Raw genomic sequence first — 14309 nt, 5'->3', positions numbered from 1 at the left:
CTGGAAATCTTTAGGTGCTAAAGATCTCTGTTCAGTTGGCCTAAAGACCGTTGTATACAGCGTGAAGGGGAAATAGTCTTGCTGATTGAAAGAGACGATAGAGTACACTTAAAGGAATAGAAAACCTATATTCATTAGAAATTAAATTGGAAGTTCCTACAGTCTGGTAACCTGCCGCCAACAGTCTTCTTTCTTATCATAATACAGATGTAAGAGGTCAACGAACTCAGCCTAAGTGAACTGTCTCACGTCTCCTTCTCTGGCTTAGAGCTGTGCGTTTTCCCTTTCAAGCCTGCCTGCCCCGTGTCATTCAGAATACGTCTGACATTCCGCTCTTGACCACGAAAACAACAGGCCGAGCGCAAGCTTGCCTGGCAGTACCCGCTCCTTCTCATACCAAGCATAGTATGACCCAAGCGAGCCCAGTGGGTTGTTACGAAGCCTGTGTGTAGTCTAATTGTACGCTATGGATTCTCAACAAGTGCAAAACAAATTAAGATGCGGAGAGGAGACTATGTTTTGGTTGATGGAAATAGGAATGGATCTGAAGCCTGGAAAAAATTATCTTGTGTAAATAAAAAAGAAACACTAAAACCAGAGGATGCTGCGAAATGCAATACGTATGGATAGATTTTAAAAGTGAAAACAGGTACCTCAGGCATGTTGCGTCATATATTATGTAAAGTGGAAAGAAATGTTCAAGATGGGTAAAATATTTGAAAACTGATAAAGATTTTTTAGTGGAAAAGTGTGCGGAAATGTGCGCGAAAGACTAGAGATCATTTTCCACTGTGGAAGAGAAAGGATTCTTGAAGTTAAGACACACCCTATTTTATATATTTTTTCCTCCTTAAAAACAGCATTTATTTAGACCTATTTCAAAAATTGAAGTTTTACGAGAAATAAACTTTGAAATTAACAATAAAATAAAAAGTTAATAGTTATCTTAGACACAACTTTTATATTTATTGAATCCAGTACCGACTGTGAAAGCTAACTACACGCAAAAAAAACAGAAGAGGCACGATAAGAGCCTGCCATCCTAGGAGCAAGCTCACGTGGAACCCGACACACAACACATAAACTTGCTTCTACTTTTGGGTTAAATACGCTCTTGCCTGTTCACCAGTCCAAGCAAGTCAGGCAGGCTGAATGTTGCTCTATGCACAGCTCTACTCTGGCTACAACGTTGCAATGTGCTTGCATCGTTAAGGAGCTTGAAATTAATGGTTTTTTATACTAAATTTGCACGAAAACCGTTTACGCTATTGAAATACGTTAAAGGGATAAATGATTCTTTATTAGATTTTCTATCGATATGTACAAAAATCACTGTCAAACTCGCAAAAGTTACTGAATTTCCGACGATACGATCACATATCACCGTCCTTCGCAAGTCTTTCGTGGCTCCGACTTAAAGAACGTAGAACTTTACACTCCTTGTCATTACTCTTTCGAATTCTGTACACTTCAACATCAAATTACCTTTCGTCTCGTTTCCCTTATCTATAATCTAACCACGAAGTAAATACCAGATCACTTATCTGTGGCGCGTTAAGTATACCTCTTCATAGAACATCTCGTTATTCATCATCTTTTACAGTATCAACCTCGCGACAATGGAATTCCCTGTCACAAAGTATTAGGGGCTGCAAGACAATAAACACTTAAAAACAGCTTGAAAGATAACCTTAGCATTTCACTCCAATCGTACTGACTTAAACTATCACTGTCTACATTGTTACTCCTTCCTTTAGACATGCATCCTGATAGTGCTGTATTTCCAAATTGTCTCATAATAATCTCTTTTTGTTATCTAACATTATTTGAAATATATTAACATTCTATGTATTTTAGCTTAATTCTGCTACATAGTTTGTATTTCAGTGTTTAATTAATAGTTCATAGTATTTTGTTGTTTAATTCGTAAATAACTCTTGCATACATGTAGCTCTTATCTAAATCAAATTGTTGAATTCTTTGTACGTTCATACATTTGTATGTGTACTTTTTGCTGGTTGAGTGGAAGAGAAGGCCTTGCGGCCTTAACTCTGCCAGCTAAAATAAATCATTATTATTATTATTATTATTATTATTATTATTATTATTATTATTATTGGGGAGCCCGGTGCCTTAGGGATATCAAGTCACTAAACCTGTCGACAGCGAAAATACGAAGCAATTAATGTTCATGAAATGTATAAGCGGTTCTACTTGGGGATCTAAACCTCCCGAAAATTAACTGGAACGGGATTACAGGTACAAATTCAGATGCACAAACCCTTGTTAATGAATTGATCTGGCGTAAAGATTTCACGCAGGTAGTAAATGGTCCGACGCGTGACAATGCCCTCTTAGATGTTTACCTACTAAGACCTGTCTCTCTCTTTGTCAACTCTGAAAGTCTTCATAAAATAAGTGATCACAATAGCGTCTTATTAGAAATCTTCTGGGAAAACACAGTAAATCCGAGGTCAAGTCCACTGTCTGTCTGGAACTTCAACAAAACCGATGTCCATGAATTATAAACGTTTCTACGACAAAAGCATGATGACTTTCTAAGGACTGAAGGAAATATGGAAAATGTGTGGCATAATTTTCGAGGCGTTAGTAAAATTTGTACCTTCTAAAATAATTAAGAAAAATCCGGACCCAGAATATTACACTAATTATATTCGCTACTTAAAGAAAAAGACAAGGTGCGCATTTAGTAAACGTAAACGAAGTCATGAGCACTGGGAAAAATATGTCGAATTAATTAAGAAACTTGAGTGTCAAAAAAGATTAGCTAAGGACATTTTTCTAAAAACTATTTTAAAAGAAGATGAAAGTAACAATTGTAGACAGTTTTATAATTATGTACGCAGGAGAAAAGGAAAAAATGAAGGAGTAGTACTTTTACGAAATCAAAACGGAGAAAGTATAACTGATGACAAAGAAAAGGCCGACTTATTAAATTCCTATTTCATTTCGGTTTTCAATAATAATAATAATAATAATAATAATAATAATAATAATAATAATAATCCCGCTGATGGGAGTGGTTGTGTCACAGACCGTGAATGTGAACCAAATTCGACTTTCAAAATAACTTTCAAAGGGGTTAGAGAGAGAATAACGAAATTAAAAAATCGGAAGTCTCGAGGACCAGATAGTATTGCTACAGAGATTCTTAAATTAGGTTCCGAGGCCATAATTCCATACTTAATGCGTATATTTCATGTTTCCATAAACAATGCAGCTATTCCATGTGACTGGAAATCAGCTATAGTGGTACCCATACATAAAGGTGGAAATAAATTAGATGTCGGAAACTACAGACCGATTAGCCTTACATCTGTCGTATGTATAGTCATGGAGCATTTGATATCGGATTATATTCGTCATGTCCTAAATGCGAAAGATTGGTTTTACAACCGCCAGCATGGTTTTAGGGAAGGCTTCTCATGTGATAGTCAAATTACGTCGCTGGTTCAGAATCTAGCTGAAGAGGTAGATAGGGGCGGAAGAATCGATGCAGTTGTGATTGATTTTTTCGAAAGCATTTGATTTGGTGCCACATGACATATTAATAGATAAGTTAAGTAGGCTAGGAATAGATAAAAGAGTGGTGCTATGGATCCAGGAATTCTTAAAAGGTAGAACCCAGAGAGTTAGAGTAGGTCATGAAATATCGGAAATTGGAAATATAAGTTCAGGAGTGCCACAGGGCAGCGTTCTGGGTCCATTACTCTTTATAATATACGTAAATGACCTATGCCAGAATATTACATCAAATGTGAGGCTATTTTCAGACGACTGCATTATCTATAGAAAGATTAGAAATAATTCAGATGTAGATGCTATTCAAACAGACTTGAATAAAATTTATAACTGGGCGTTAAAGCATAGGATGAAAATAAATGGTTCTAAAAGTAAATCTATAACATTTTGTAAAACCCGAGAGGAAACTAGTCTTAATTACGAATTCAGTGGTGTTGTAATTCCGCAAGTACAATGTTGTAAATACCTAGGAGTGTATTTAATCTCCAAACTTTCTTGGGGAGAGCATGTTGATAATGTTACGGGTAAAGCATGGAGGGCACTTTACTTTATTATGAAAATTCTGAGAAAGGCTAGCCCCAAATCGAGGGAAATAACTTATCTAATGTTAGTGCGACCGTTAATGGAATACGGAACTACATGTTGGGATCCCTATAGAATATAAATTCGTTAGAAAGAATCCAGTATAGGGCAGCTAAATTTGTTAAAGGTAAAAGAGAAGATGGAAACGATACGATAAAAGAACTTAAATGGGAAACTTTTTAAAACAGACGTAGGAAAACTAGAATAACATCATTGTATAGAGCACATCTAGGTCAGAAAGCATGGGTAGACATAACGGCTCGGTTAGAAAAGCCAACGTACTATGGTAGGAACGATCATGATTTTAAAATCAAATGTAGGAAACAGAAAACGGATGTAGGTAAATTCTCATTTTTAAATAGAACTATAAATGATTGGAATGACCTACCTGCAGCGGTCTTTGAGGGCTGTCCTTCCTTAAGGAGATTCAAGAATAACTTAAAAAGTTGTGTATAAAGTGCAAATTAAAATTAAGGTGACATTCAACATTTAATTTTTTAAGGTGACATGTATTTATCTAGCCTGACGAGTTTACTTCCTTGGTTTGAATGGTAAATTATTTAAAAATAGCGTGTAAGAGGGCCTTAGACTAGAAATGTTTAGTTTAAATGTAGTTCTGTTTATAAGTATGCATAAGGATGTAATCATTTGACTTATTTGAACTGTTGTATCAGTGAAGCGAGGTGAGTCAGTGAAGTTATGGTTTTACAGTGCAGTGAACAGTTCCGATCAGTGATAATTTATAGCGTCAATGAAATATGTTCTATAGTGTCAGTGAAATGTGTTACAGAGTGTCAGTGAAATGTGTGCTAAAGTGTCAGTGAAATGAGTCATAGTGCCACTACAGGGAATGAGATGAGAGTAAAGTGAAAGACTATTGAAACTTATGTAGGACCTATACATAATTATGTAGGTTGTATTGTAAAATTAGGTATTTATATATGTTTTATTATTATTGTGTTAAAATGTATTGTGTATTCTTATTGTATTGTGTATAAAATTGTATATGTGTTGTAAAATTGTGTTGTGTATTGTAAATTTTATTGTGTATTGCTTATCATTTTATTGTGTACTGTTTATATTGTATATACCACTGCCATCGGGTGCTTGCCCACTTGCAGTGTAAATAAATATATACATTATTATTATTATTATTATTATTATTATTATTATTATTATTATTATTAATAAAAGGGTGTTGAACATCTGAAAAAAAATATTCTTGTCAGAAAACTGTGAACTTTCCACAAATATGGTATTACATTTTTTGTGTTACATACAACATAAGCTATTCGCTCTGAAAATCTGCAGGGTTATTTCACTTCCACTCTGTATACCACCAAAATCTAGTCTGAAAAAAGAGGTTATAATGGCAATCATGAAGTATAATAATATCAATAATAATGATAATTCTTATTAATTTAATCAGTATTCGTTCTCGACTTTAAATGGTGTATACAAGATGGAAGTGAAATAGCCTTGCAGATTTCCAGAGGGAATGTCTCATGTTGTATGTAGCATAACACTATAATATCATATTGGTAGAACTATCGTAATTTTTTCCAAAACGTTTAACAATCTCTTATTCAGTAACTATTGCGACTGGAATCATGTTTTATGTCCATATCGATAGGAAATTTAATAAAGATTCATTTATCCCTCTGGAGTATTTCGATAGCGTGCACGGTTTTCGTATAAATTTAATAAAAAAACACTAAATTCAAGCCATTGCACGAAGCGAACGAGTGGCAACATACGGAGATTCACCGTGTTCGCCGACCTCTTATAGCTGTACCACGAGTAGAGTGTATTAGCGACAATGTTGCCGGACTGCTCAAACTTCAAACATAATTTTTTAATTAACCGTGCAATTAATCTCAAAACATAATGTAGATTTTCTATTCTTTTCCGTGTACACTATCGTCCCTTGCAATCTGCAAGGTTATTTCACTTCCACTCTGTAGATATGCGAATTCTAAAAGAAATCAGGTCAACTGCAACTTGCGATGAGTAAAGCTCTCTTGGGACAGATTCTCTTCGAACCTCTTCTTTCTCCTTCCAGTATTCTAATGTTGTTTCTTTATTCACTGCCAACATTACAATTTATAGCCGATATGGAAGACAATGTGAAACTACTCGTACATGCACTGCACTTTATCTTTTCAGATTTATGAACCAGCAGCAAACGATGCGGGAGCAAGTATTCTTACGAATCCCTGACGTTTCTGCTGACGTATGTGTGATTAAGTACGGTTCAGTGCAATTTCTGTACTTCGGAAAACAAACAAATATTTTATACGATTTTTTTATCCTTTAGGAATTCTCTACATGCTATGAAAACTGCAAAATGAACCGATACTGTTACACAATGCTGGGTTGCAAGAAAACAGACCTATTATGTATATTCCTCAATTAGTTAGTGGACCTTTAAAGTTAGTGGATTGTCGAGTTGCAGAAAAGGAATTTAACGGTCCACTAGTTATTGGATCGCTAACCAAGCATCTATGGATTTCACAAGTGACGCAATAGTACGAGCCAGAAAGAAATCAGGAACAGAAGTTTTAGTGAGACAGATAAATATGCCTATTTGTTATTAAAAATAGTGCACGAGTGCATTAATTTTATAGATAATAATAGGACAGAAAACAGAGCACATAACCTCGTCGTCAGACGATGAACTAGAGTCTGTAATAAAGAAATAACTTCGCTATTCGAAGAATTAATGAATAAGTGAATAAGTAAATAAATAATTAATCCAATTACAGTATATTGAATTCCACACCTGTGGAGTAACGGTCAGCGCGTCTGACGGGAAAACCAGGTGATCCGGGTTCGAATCCCGGTCGGGGCAAGTTACCTGGTTGAGGTTTTTTCCGGGGTTCTCCCTCAACCCATTACGAGCAAATGCTGGGTAACTTTCGAAGTTGGGCTGTCATTTACAGTTTAGGAATATCATATGTTATTAATTTATGGAGAAAGTCGTCGTAATTCAAATGAGATAATAAGATGTACCGTCAACGTTTTCTTCAAAGAAGGTTACCTATTCGGTGAACTTTTGTAGCAGTTTCTCAACGATTTTTAGAAACTAGGAGTCTCTGACCCCATTTCGAAAATCGCACAACCAGAAATTTGTTAAAAAGTGATACTGATTTACGGAAGCGGGAGAGATTAAAGTTTTGTATTAGAAAAAAGTTCGTGTGATTTTGTCCAGAAAACCATTATTGTTTATTTTTTAGGCATACAATAAAAATGAAGCAATATTGTTACATAAAATGTAAATTTACCATAATGTTTTATTAATGAGATTGAAAGTTTGTATTTGCTACTCGTTTTATGTAAACTGTATTATCATGGTCCGCTCCTGCATTAGAAGAGAGCATGTGTTTTATACCAGAATGTTTGTATCCGCTTGAGCTGTACTGTGTACTTATAAAACCCACTCCTCCCTATCCAGCAATACCAGCAAAACGTCTAATATTGTAAACTTCGATAATTAGTTAAATATTGCAATTATAAAAAGAAATGTAAGGGCATTTTTTCTTCCTTATGACATGAATAATCATCAGTTAAAATAAAAGCACTTATACCCCTTACACTCTGTAGATTTCCGGAACTTAATGAAAAAAAGAACGAAGCTATTTAGTAAAGAAGAATTGATCAAAAACTGCATCATAATACAAGGTGAGGATGTGTGCCCTAATTTAGGAGATACGAAAAATGCTACGGTGTGTAGGTCGCTCGTGCTGCTGTGTTTTGGGCATATGAAATCAAAGCCCTGTTAAAGTATAATGGGGTAATGTAAGAGAATTTATTAAATTGAGAACTAAGAAGAGAATATTAATTTTGTAGGCGTGGTTAAAGGTACTTACAAAATAGTTGAGGAGAGGCTGACCTGATTTCCATGATGCAGCAACACGATTGACCTTTACAGAGAGATGTATGTATTGTGGGAAATGCTTCTGCCTGTATTTGAAGATTGCTATGATTTCATTCTACTTCTTTGTACACTTATCAATTAGTACAGTGTTAATTGCCTATTCTATGTTCTTCATAGCGTTAATTTCATACTACATGTATATTTTTAATGGCATACGTTCAAACTGCCTACCACACCTGTTTTTAAACTTTTAACGATTGTTTTAACCTTAATATTTTAAGTGTTCACCATGTATTATTGTGTTCTCCTTTGATATGACCTGAAGATGTCATGGTTATGGCAAAAACGTTTGTCAAAAACTTTTATACACCATTTCATGTAATATCATAACGGTTCAAAGTGTGTACTATTGATAAGTAATTTGACTGTAATAAACCTACACATATTTGATACTTATACTATACTTATCGGACCCAACATGCCTTTAAAATTGATAAAGTGAACCGTTTATTCACAAATTAATGCCACGTACAATACTAATGGTTTTGTTGCACGAACATACAGATAATAAAATTTGAGCTTTAATTTGCACAAACTCCGTATTCACTTAACTTAAAAAAACTGTGACTAAGGTTCCCGTCTCTAGTTATATATGAAGAGGTCAGAGTCATAGTGGTCCAAGCGCCATACATTAAAAACGGAGAAAACAAGGTTTAAAATTAAGTGATTACTATAATTCAATGAAACATACAGCAAGTAATACAGGGACATCATTTTATTTTTACTAACATTTTTAATATTAACTTGCCCATATCTCTGGATCAACGCCGTTTGCTACCCCCTTCCACGACTGGAGTTCGATGATACTGGCGTAATATACAAACAAATCACTTTACTAGGTATAGGAGGGAAGAAAAGTAGTTCATCTATTTACGTAAACTAGGAAATACTGCGCTTTGAATTTGATCATTTTCATTAGGTTTTCGTTTAATCAAAATACAGTACAGTATTAACAATAAGTGTTTTTACTCACGAACTGAGCTATCCATGTGGACGTATTCATTATGCAGTGTATATTATACTGTCTACAGCACATTAGCTTACAATATAGAGAATGAAGTTAAATTGAAAAATAATCGTAATATGGATATTTAAACACATTTTTGAAAATGGTGGCCGTTCATTTCGATACAGGCTTCAGTTATAATGTGCATATTATCGCACTATAGACTATTGTACCTAATCCCAATTACCAGTTTTGTCCTTCGTACTAGTAACTCATGTTGAAATAATTCTATACCTACTCCATAAAAGAGTACCTTACGTACTGTAAATTCAATCTTCACTTCTGTTCGATCCGAAAAGATAAAATTACTCAGACATACTATCTACCTACTCCATACAAGAGTACCTTACGTACTGTAAATTCAATCTTCACTTCTGTTCGATCCGAAAAGATAAAATTACTCAGACATACTATCTACTGTCCATCCAAGTGGTTATGTCGTAGGGTTGTAGAAAGGGAGGAAATCACGTGACAGGTAATTACTTAATGAGGCCCTTTTATTTAATATATCACATATTCATTTGTATGAGGTCTCGCCCACCTTTTATTTAAGTTATTTTAAACAGTTGTATGGGTATAATATTACGTAGACGTCCAATTCCTAACATAAATTAATGTTCTCAGAAAAGATCTAAGACAGCCCAGCCACTAGCTGGCGAATAAAAGCTGGTGGGGGAAACCGGGTTACGACGTAGGCAAATGGACGACAGTACCTGTGCGAAAATGATTCAATATTGAAAGCTCTTTCGTCACTGGAAAACGCGAACATATTTTTGGAACGTACTGTTTACTATGACCGTAAGGCTACTATAACTGTATATGCGGTCTTGGATCTGTGTGGAGGACGGTTGAACTTCATTAGTAGAAGGGGTGGGAGTGAAGTACATTCAAAAACTCAGGCACAATAAAAATTGAAGTAAAAATAAAATGATGTCCCCGTATAAAGTATGCATATTAAAACTAAATGATAAGTCAATCGTCATTAAACTATGGTATTCACTTAATTTTAACCCTTACTTTCTCCGTTTTTAATAAATGGCGCTTGGCATATTATGGCTTTGAACCCTTCATATATTAGTGATAGATGTGTAATTCCTTGAAATTATTCATAATAGTGGTGTGTGTGAATTTATGCACATATTAATAATGGTGACATGAGTAAACAAATGAAGATACAGGCGGCGGCCCAGTTCAAAATTGAAACAACTCAACATTTAAAGTTTTGTGAAACGTCAATTTTAAAGTTTAAATTTGCTGTGAAAAATTCAATGCACACATTCTAATTTGAAACTTATAGTACATATAAAATATCATTAATAGAACTTGAAATAATTTCTATGATTCTCTATATTTTCATAGCAACATAAAGCTTAAAGTGCAGATTTCTCAAATCTTTAAATTTTGAGTTGTTTCTCTTTTGAACTGAACGAAGATGAACATATTATACAAAGATGACAACATTCTACAACAAAAAACATATCACTAATCATTCCATTTCAAAGAGAAATGTGTTTGTGGATAAATGCGTCCAGAAAATTATAATATATATACAGGGTGATTCATAAGTATGTTTGGAAAACGCGTGAGCGTGCTCCTGGATCAGAAATGAGAACAATTCCTTATATGAAAATTTGACGGTAATTGCGTATTTATCGGAGAAATGGTCATACTCTGTTTTTGTTTTCTTTTTGTTGTGTCATAAGTACAAGTTTGGAAACTTGTCATTTAACGTTTATAAAAGGTGCTCAATATGTCTCCCTCCAATGTTTACACATGCCTGAGCACGACGTATACATGACTGGCGATTTCGCGCAAACACCATGTTGTCATCACGGATCAATTGACATGCATTTTCAACACGTTGCAATAGCTCCTCTGCATCATTCACTGGTGTTGCATAGACGACAGCCTTCAAGTGACTCCAAAGGTAAAACTTTAATTGGGTGAGGTCGGGTGATCTGGGTGGCCAAGGCACTGGACTACCGCGTCCAATCAAAACAAAAACAATGTACTACTGTCCTGTCACTGTGTTGTTTTTAAACAAACACTGGTACAAAATCAAATCAAAAACAACACAATAATATGATCAGATACTTATGAAAACAAAATCACTATTACTCCAATAAATAAGCATTTTCCGTTAAATTTTCATATAAAGAATTGTTCTTATTTTTTTTATCCAGGAGCACGCTCACGAGTTTTCCAAACATACTTATGACTCACCCTGTATAAAGAACAATAAGGCACTCTACTTCTTATCGATTATCTATTAAACAAAAGTAACAGTAGCTGAAAATCCACAATTAAATTATATTTATGACATAGAACGTCCAAGTAGATACGTTATAGAACACACAGTCGCTTGTTTTGATTAACAATTTAAATGTAGCGCTCAAAGGAAGACGTAATAGAACTGTTTTGCAATCTAAATAACAATGGCTATAGATTTCCATATCTGTTATTCTAAGCTAATTTGCCCAGGCCTTCCGTTGTTTAATTTAAATGGATGGGGAATGGGAATACGGAATGAATGGAAGGATGAAGCGACGACTCTACTATTATAAACGCCTCTGAAAGGCTGTGTCGCCAAGTCGATAGATTTTTGTTTCAGATATTACCCCACGAGTTCACTGTCCTCTTATTACAGTTTCATTGTTTACATAACTTATATTAATTTAATTACTTCGTTTAACTTTCGGATCCGTAAAATGTAGTCAGGCTACCGAAGTAGCTCAGAAATAAGAAACCGGTTTCCTGAACTGAAGATGCGCTCGGACGTGGGTTCGAAACTGGATTGAATTATCTGATTAAATTTTTCCGAGTTTTTCCCTAATTAAGGTTAATGTCGAGTAATCTATGACAAATTCTCGGTTTATCTTGCCAAAAAGAAATAGGGTAAATTAGTGTCCGTTGGACAGTCGGGCATGTTGGACACTTTGTACTTTAACGTGTTACCTCGCCACTTGTGGGCACCACATTCTTCTAGAAGTCAAAGACGGAAGTAGCCACGAGTGGGGCTACTTCCGTCTTTGACTTCTAGAAGAATGTGGTGCCCACAAGTGGCGAGGTAACACGTTAAAGTACAAAGTGTCCAACATGCCCGACTGTCCAACGGAACCTAATTTACCCTAGATTTCCCTCATTAATTGAAGGGATCAGAGCCATAGTAGGCCAAGCGCCATTTATTAAAAACGGAGAAAGCAAGGGTTAAAATTAAGTGAATACCATACTTTAATGAAGATTGACATATTATTTAGTTTGAATGTGTATAATTTATATTACTTGCTATATGTTTCCATTGAATTATGATGATAACTTCATTTTAACCCTTATTTTTTACGGTTTTAGTAAATGACGCTTGGTCCACTATGGTTCTGAACCATTCAATTGCATCGATAAGTTACATTGAAAGTACCTACGATTTTCAAAATACGTATATGTAGGATTTTACGTTTTTGAACGGAATAATAATTAAAATGAATGCAACATGAAGGCAAATGTAAAATGAAGGAAATTTAAATTTATATTAGCCTATAGGTTTTGATATGATGGTAGGGACTAGATTGATCTTGCTCAGTATAGGACCGATGACGGGCTTATGTGAGGGCGACAATGAACCTCCGGGTTTATTATAGGCCATTTGTAAGTAAGTAATTAAGTTGTGGCTTGTGTTCATGTAAATGATTTTGTATGTTTTATTAATGTTTATGATATTGGTGATTATGGCGCCGATGAATCAAAATATGTAAATTAACAATTCGACTTTTGCCTTTGCGACTGAGAGAAAACTTGAAAACCCACAGTCAGATTGGTCGACCACGGGGTTTGAACCCGAACCTTCCGAATACGAGTCTCAAACGCTACTGTCTGAGCCAACTCGTTCGGTTTTTTTTTTTTTTAATACTGGTAGAGGGTAATGTTGGTAATATTGTGATAGTTCTTTTTTTTTTTTTTTTGTTACATTATTACTGAGCGAGAGGAAGATTTTTTTGCGTCATCGTATTAAGGGAATGTTCATGGACAAGTTTCTGCACAAAACTGGTCCTTATCTCGCTCAATAAAATTGTAATAAATTCGCAAAAAGTACTATCACAATATTACTCATATCACAATAATACCAAACTTTACCCTATTCTGATAGTGAGAGTAGAATTATAAAAATTAGGCCTATATGCAATTGAGGCAAGAAGTGAAGGATTCAGAACCATAGTGGGTCAAGCGCCACTTATTAAATCCGTATGGAATAAGGTTTAAAATGAAGTTATTATCATAATTCAATGAAAATATATAGCAAGTAATATAAAGTATACACATTAAAACTAAATGATATGTTAATCTTCATTAAACTATGGTATTCACTTAACTTTAACCCTTCCTTTCTCCGTTTTTAATAAATGGCGCTTGATCCACTATGGCTCTGAACCCTTCAATTATTATAAACAGCCATGCTTTTGATTTTCCTATCCCATTTAGTATTATTGCCAGGAATTTATTCAAATATTCATAGACTTCCTCAGCCTGAAGACGACAACTCTTTCTTTTTTCCGCATGCTTCAGTTTACACTTCTTCATCAATGAAATTTGTGATCATCGCATTATCTAGTGCTCATTCATGACCGAGGCTGTTTAATGACTGTTCGTTTTCCCGTAAAAACATATTTAATTCCCACGTTTTGTAATTTCTATTGTGTTCATCAACCCCACTATAAAATAATAATTTTCTGTAGAATATAATTTACAAAATTATCAACATTCAAAAATCGTTTAATACCAAAACAAGAAAACTAATAATCTTCCCTCTTTAAAAAAAATACATGCGGTCTTGTTGATTAAAGTATACTCTTCTATGAAACTTTCTGTACTATTCCATCTTCTCTTTCATCTTGTAACGTAAAATTTAGATCCAGGGAAGCTATACTGACATAGCGCGAGACATCTCGTATGAAATGTTATCTGGATTCCAGACACAAGAAAATGGAGTAAAAGACATATTTGATAAATGGCGTGTGAAATATTGAAAATGACAATGCTAGGCCACAGCGAATGACAAGGGGCAAGGCAGAAGGCGACAGGTGAGTACAGTATGTACCAGCCTTATTTCACAGAATGTCAGCAGATAGAGGAAAATGGATGTGACATAATATTCTGTGTTTTTTTTTGTCCTAAGCATAAAAAAGTTCCTTTCATTTTTAAAGCTTAAAGGTGATGCACTTCCCTTAATGCACATTATAAATTTATAAA

Source organism: Periplaneta americana, chromosome 4 (assembly GCF_040183065.1).
Source record: "Periplaneta americana isolate PAMFEO1 chromosome 4, P.americana_PAMFEO1_priV1, whole genome shotgun sequence".
Lineage (NCBI taxonomy): Eukaryota > Metazoa > Arthropoda > Insecta > Blattodea > Blattidae > Periplaneta > Periplaneta americana.
Note: the sequence above shows the minus strand (reverse complement) of the source record.